Raw genomic sequence first — 7,906 nt, 5'->3', positions numbered from 1 at the left:
AAAAAATTTATCTCATATAAATTCGACGGATGGAGTGCTATCTGCAATGTGCCGTAAAGTTTCCCCATGACAAAATTGTTCGCCCTTCCAATACATTTCGTTATCTGATACTACAATGTTTTAATATTCTCGTACGGAATTTGGACAGACACTTTTGTTACAATGTAGTTCTGTCCCTGGCCATTATATTGGATGTGAATTGTGATGAGTAGCAGAAATACGTTTCCTTGTAAATAAGAGTAAGCAACATGAAATATGAATTGAACTAGTTGTAATAGAAAATGTTTCAGAGCTCGTTTACAAAGATAATGAATAATTAATTCTAAAATTAAATTTAAAATGAGTTTATCCCATGTTTGGTTGGGATAAAATCATGATATAATTAATCACGAGATGATTAATCCTGCGATAACTTGTTTCCCAACCAAACGACCCTTAGTGGAAGAATTAGCTCCCGTTTAACCATAAAATTTGGGAGCTTTTTTTCAAATATATGTTTGTTTATAGATTTTAACCATTTTTTGGTCTTCAAATCTCAAAAACAACTGTAGAGTAATTTTTGAAGTTCTCACAAAACTTCAAAAAAAAAAAATCAAGTATAATGCATGTTCAAACACAATTTCAACTTTCAAAAATTATTTTTCATCTCATCTTCAAAAACTCATTTTTTTAATGTTTCAACCAAATCTTTGTCCAAACGTTCTTAAATTTGGGTCTATCCAAAAAACGAAAAAGACGTAGGTCTCATTTGCATAAAATTTGGGAGCTTTTTTCTCAAATTTTGTTTTCAAAACGTGTATAAATTTTAACCATTTTTTGATAGATTTTGAAAATAAAATTTTAAATTTCAAAAACAACTCTAGAGTAGTTTTGAAGTTTTCTGCTCACAAAATTTCAAATACTTTTCAAGTAAAATATATGTCAATACAATTTCAACTTGCAAAAACTTTTTTTCATCTCATATTCAAAAACTCATTTTTTCAAGCTTCAACCAAATCTAAGTACAAACGTTAGCTTAAATTTGGGAGTACTTGTTAAGACTAGCTTGAGCATACGAGTTTGGAGTCCGAAACAAAAATGCGGTTCTTTTGGACTCAAAGAACCAAAATGTGTGGAAAAAAAACTTGGTGACCATTTTATATATAACGCCCTTTTAAAGGGCGCTATAATTTAACAGCCGTTTGCCCAGTTAAGTATAGCGCCCTTTTAAAAGGCACTATATTTGAACGGGAAGGTATAGCGCTCTTTATTAAGACGCTATAATATAGCGTCTTAATAAAGGGCGCTATACTAATATAAAAAGTTGTCCCTTTCTGTGATGACCTAAAAGGTCATCACCTGTTTTTAAAATGAACTCTGTGTTTCGAGGCCTTAAAAACCTCTTTCTATCTCACCTCGATTTGTGTACGCAGCCCGGGCGCGTAGCTAGAAAGTTAATATGTGAAATCTGTGAAAAATGGTAAATTTTAATTATAAAATGAATTAAGTTGACTTTGGTCAATATTTTGGGTAAACGGACCGGACCCGTGATTTGATGGTCCCGAAGGGTTCGTACGAAAATATGGGACTTGGGCGTATGCCCGGAATCGAATTTCGAGGTCCCAAGCCCAAGAAATGAATTTTTAAGGAAAATTATTTTCTGAAATTATTTATGAGATTTGGAAATGAATTGCGATTAGAACTCGATGGTATCGGGCCCGTATTATGGTTGCGGCGCCCGATACAGGTCTTATATGTGATTTAAGATAAATCTGTGAAATTTGGTAAGAAACGGACTTGAAACGACGTGAATCAGATCATTTTTGAGAAAATTGGAAATTTGAAGTTCTTAAGAAAATTTCATGATTTTGATGCTAAATTCCTAGTTGTTGAGGTTGTCTTAGTGATTTGAATACACGAGCAAGTCCGTATGATGTTTTTAGATTGGTGTGCATGTTTGGTTGGGAGCCCCGAGGGCTCGTGTGTGTTTTGGATAGGCCATGGAGTGAAATTTTACTTAGGGAATTGTTGATATGCTTCAGGCCTGCAGGCTTCGATTTGCGAAGCCTGTCTCGCAAATGTGAGCTCGCAAAATGCGAGCAATGTATCGCAAATGCGAGAGGTGGCCTGGGCTGCCTTCTTCGCAAATGCGAAGTATCTGTCACAAATGCGAAGTATCTGTCGCAAATTCGACATCTGCATGGAATCCCCCTTAGTCGCAAATGCGACTTCGCAAATGCGACTTCGCAAATGCGACACTGCTTTCGTAAATGCGAACATAGCAGAGATCGAGGTTCGCAATTGCGAACCCTGTTCGCAATTTCCATATCTACAACCTGCAATTTTTATACTTAACCGAAAATCAACCATTTTTCACACTCTTTCAAAACCAAAACACTCTTGGGTGATTTTTCAAAGACAACTCTCCTTCCAAATCAATTGTAAGTCAATTTTAACTCGTTTTCTTCAATCATTAACATCTTTTCACATGATTTCAACTCAAAATCAATGATTTTCATGGGAGAAATTGGGTGTTTTGGGTAGAACCTAGATTTTTCAAAAATTGGGGATTTGGACCTCGATTTGAGGTCCAATTTCAGAACAAATTATATACTTGGCTTTGTGGGAAAATGGGTAATCGAATTTTGGTTCGAACCTCGGGTTTTGACCATGTGGGCCCAAGGGCGATTTGGGTTTTGACTTTTTGGGTAAAACTTTGGAAAACTCATTTTCATGCATTGGGATTGATTCATTTAGCGTTTATTGATGTAATAAGTAACTTGTGGCTAGATACGAGCGAATTGGTTGTGGAATTAAGAGGTAAAGCGATAATTGAGACGTGAATTATGTCCTATTTGCTACTTGTTTCTTGTTGAGTACGACGTATAAGCATGGTGACGAGTATCTATACGTTGGTGTTGAGCATGACCGTGAGTCTTAAATTGAAATTTATTGTGTTCTTATATAACATTACGGATGCTTAAGTTGATAATTCTTTGTATTGAGCAAGGGTTATGGTTGTTCTCGTGGAAATTACTTATGACTGAGTATTGGTGTTAGCTGAGGTAGTTAGGTGTTAGAACAAGTTTGGTTATAGTTGTTTCCCCTTGTCGGGACGTAGTTACTTATACTGTCGATTCCCTTGCCGGAATAGTGTAGTTCTTTATTGATCCCTTGCTGGGACTCTTGTTATGATTGATGGGGTTGCACGCTGCAACAATATTATATGTGGATTGGGTTGCACGCCGCAACAATATTATATGTGGATCGGGTTGCACGTCGCCACAATAATATATGTGGATCGGGTTGCACGCTACAACAATGATATATGTGGATCGGGTTGCACGCCGCAACAATGATATATGTGGATCGGGTTGCACACCGCAACAGTGATAAATGATATGGATCAGGTTGCACGCTGCAACTGTGTTGTTATATATTGGGATCGGGTTGTGCGCCGCAACAATTGTTGATACAAAGTGTTTATAGATTGGATACATGTTTCTTATTATTTTGCCGTGAATTCTAAGTTGTCCTTATGCCGTTACTCTTGATTTACTGTTGATATTGATACATCCCCGCAGTATGTACCCCCTCCCATCTTTATTTGTTTATTCCTATTTTATTTTCCGTTGTATATTATATAACTGCACATGTTCATTTGGTAGTCTGGTCCTAGCCTCGTCACTACTTTGCCGAGGTTAGTCTAGGCACTTACCAGCACATGGGTCGGTTGTACTGATACTACACTCTGCACTATGTGCAGATCCCGGAGCAACTCTTGGACCATAGCATTCGGGTGGCTACCTTCAGTCCACGTGGAGATCCAAGGTAGACCTGCAGGCGTCCGCAGGCCCTGACGTGTCTCCTCTATCCTTTATTTCCTGTTTCATTTCTTTGATTCGGAAACAATGTATCTTTATTTTCAAACTTTGTATTTAGCACTCTTAGATCGTCTGTGGTACTGTGACACCAGTTCTGGGTGATTAAGACTTAAAGAGTTGTATTAGATTCATATTTCAGATATTTTACTACATTTCTTCCGCTTAATGAAATTTTCGCTGTTTTTCACATTATTGCTTTATAAATGCTAAAAGTAAAAATGGATAAAGGTTATCTGTTCAATAATTGACTTGCCTAGCTCACATTAGTAGGCACCATTACGACTCCTGAGGTGGAAAATCTGGGTCATGACACTTTCCCTTTCCCCATAGAACAAAAAACAACCCCCTCCCCCAATTAAAAAACAAAACCAGTGGTCCCCTCTCTTCCATTGTTGACGAAAAAAGCTCGAGTGGAACCCACTAGTTCCACAAAAAGCATATATTCTCGGTCCCACGTCATAGCTAAGGCGTTATCTCGGAGTGGATTGCTCGTTTCGGCTCAAATCACCAAATCTTCAACTTTCCAAAAACTTTAAATCGAGGTATTTCGACTTAGTTTTTGTTAAAACTCGTATAAAAAATGCATATTAGTTATTTTTAATGTGCTATATGTTATTTTGTGATTGTTTTGCGATTTAACAAATTTGTTATTTTTTATCCAGACTATAGTATTAGTGTACTAAAAACATTAGTAAAATAAAGAAATTGTTATTAGTTGTTAAAAAAATATTAATTAGTTACTTTTTACTGTGGTATATGTATTTTCGTGATAAGTTTTTGATTAAATTTATTTGTTGATTTTATCCGGTTTAGATTACTTATTTGCTAAAAGACTAGTAAAATATATAAATTGTTACTTTAGTTCCCTGTAGTGGTATCTTGTGACCCAATGTAGTGCTCGTATTTGTAATGTAGTATCCTTTTAGTATAGTAAAATTTAGTTCTCTTTAGCGTAATATCCTTGTAGTTATTGAAATTAATCATTTAAGTATCTCTTATACCCAAAAATACGTCAAAAAACCGATAGTTCAAACACAAACTCTCTCCAATTCTAGTCAACAAACGTAAGAAAACAACATGTGGAAACAACAATATTTGTCAAACGAAACCAAAATATGAATATTTAATAATTAAATATTGTATAGTTACGAAAATTAATTATTTAATTTTATTATAGTGCAAAATAGGTGAATAACTAACAAACATATAAAATAATAAAACTAACATATAAAATAATAAAACTAACATATTAAAGTAACATATAAAATATAAAATTATAATATTGAAAATGTATCAACCTAATTAACAATATAGTAAAAATATCGAATAAAATTTAATATTAAAGGTATTGCAATATATTTAAGCAATGAAAAAGAAAAATAATGTAATTAATATTGTTCAAATTACAGTAGTCGTCATGGAGGTTCCGCCTATTCATCCCAGACCTGCCTCGCTAGAGCTACTGTTGCTACATGCCGAGCATAGGTCTTCCTACATATGGGAGGGGCAGTTATTGACCCAGACATTCCACGTCAAAAGAGTAGACGATATGTGAAACTTTCTTAGGGCCCACCATCTCCATCCTCATATAGTCATACGCCTCCAGGATATGGATTTTTATAGGATTGTTAAGATCAGCCGGTTGCAGCTGGATTGGTCGTTGATCACGGCTTTGATAGAGCGGTGGCAACCGGAGACACACACATTTAATTTGCCCATTGGCGAGGCACTATCACGCTACAGGACGTGGAGGTTCTGTATTGGCTGCCGGTTGATGGACTACCGTAACTTGGCCGCATGCCATCATAGAGTATACGGGAGATCAGTACCTGGAGATGTGGCAGCGGCTCACCAGTTTCTAGCCAGCGGATGAGGGTGCATTGGTTGAGTCTAGTCATCTGCAGTTGACGCCCGTCCGGTTGCATCTGGAGGCGATGCATGCTGACATTACGGATGATACACCGGATCTTCATATTAACCGGTACACGAGGTTGCTGCTGCTGTTGATACCCAATTTTGCCCTCATATTTTCTCAAATAGTATACATACTTTCAAAACATCATTTTGCATCATTATTTAGTTTACAAATCTATACAAGCCTTTTCTATAATTTTTTCCATAACTTTTAGAGCTTTAAAATTAATTTTTCTTGCATTTAAATTACTTGAATACTTATTAATTACTCATTCAAATTATTTTATAATGAGTTAATTACCTAAAATTATTATTTTACATCCATACTACATATTTCAAATATTTTACTTTATTTTATATAATTACATTAGTACTTTTTAAAGCTATTTGCACAATCTTGCAATAATAGCCTATATTTTACAATTTTATTGCATATGTCATTTTACTCAAAATCAAAATAATATCTTATATTTTTATAATTTTCTAATATTATTTTAAAGTATTACTCTGCATAAATAGCATTTTCTATATTTTATTTAACTGTTTTATTAAATTATTTTCCCATAATTTCTTATATTTTAAAATCTAGTCCAAAACAAGCCAAATTCGGACCTCAGTTCACCAGCCCACACCTAAAACTCTAGCCCAATAACCCCTAGCCCAATACTAACAACCCATCACCCCACTCCCGTATTGTATGACCCGCCCCATCTTCCTTTAATCTTGGTCGTTGATCTCAGAGATCAACGGCTTACAAGCCACTTCCCTTTTTAAATCCATTAAACCTAAACCCTAACCCCATTATTCCACTACTCGCCGCCCTTCATCAATCCCTTTTCTTATCCTGTTAGCAATGAGATTCACCTATTATTTACTTACCATATTCATGTTCCTTCTCCACTGGTTGCCTCTTTATGGTATTACATACTACTTGCTCTATTTTTGGCAAGTACACATCTTTGAATCAAAGGGAATCAGTATAATCGTTGGAATTCAGACAATATTTTGTCTAGATACGTTTATATCAAGGCTATATGGGTTCGATTGGCCAAAGATCTTCGACCAATTTTTGACTTCTTGTTACATCCCGCTTTTTCGTACGATAAAGTTTCGTCATAAGTTAATCGCCGTAAGTTCGGGAATGAGATTATTGTGAGATTATAAGTATTTTACTATTTCAAATAAGTGATAAGTAAATTCATGGATATGAGAGGGTGAGCGAATCAAAGAAAATGAATTTCGTCGAAATTTGACATTTTGGGATAAAATACGGTCTAAGCTATAATACCCCGTATTTATGGACTAGTGCCATACAAGGTACCACATGACCATGATAGTAAGGTGTATAAAGTGTAGTAAAAGTGAGTATCATATTATGTAATTTGAGATAATTCTTATTTTATGTGGATAATTGGTTAATTATTGGACTAGTGGAGGATTGTAAAGTGATTAATGAATTAAGTGGATGACTTTTGGATAAGTTTTATGACCACTTACATGGAAGCCCCCCCTCCATCCCATTAATGACTCTTAAGTTATTTAGATTAGTGGCAAGATTAGAATGTGCGAATTGGACAAGTTTTATAAAGTGAGTCATATATCACTTTAGAAAAAGAGAACCATTATATGTCTTAAAGACATAAGAATCATATCTTCATTTTTTAAATTGACATGAGATTCCAAGGATCTCTAAGACTTTGAATTCACAAGAATCGTGAATTAAAATTTAGCAAAGTGGCAAAATTTTCATACAAAGTTACACTGCGTAATAGCAACGGGATTTGTAATTCTAAGAGAGCACGATACAATTTTTCTCAAGAATATTATTCGAATTTTTCCCTACTTCAATCCGCCGTTATTGTCAAAATTGACAAGTGTTGGAAGGATTTTCAAGAGAATCGGCTCAAGTATATTAAGGCTATCCCTTCTTTCCTTTTGACATGATCTATACGACACAAATGAAACGAACAAATGCACAAATTCCATAAATGACTCTATTCATAGAAATATTAGAGATGTCTATGCTCTTGAATTCACATATGTCTTATTATTATCGTCTGTTGATGGGTCTCAGAAAATACGTAAGTTGAAAAAGTTTACTTCATAATATTATTCAAAGACATAATGGT

The sequence above is a fragment of the Nicotiana tabacum genome, chromosome 16 (assembly GCF_000715075.1).
Source record: "Nicotiana tabacum cultivar K326 chromosome 16, ASM71507v2, whole genome shotgun sequence".
Taxonomy (NCBI): Eukaryota; Viridiplantae; Streptophyta; class Magnoliopsida; order Solanales; family Solanaceae; genus Nicotiana; species Nicotiana tabacum.
The sequence above is the reverse complement of the archived record's forward strand: the minus strand, read 5'-3'. Positions refer to the sequence as shown.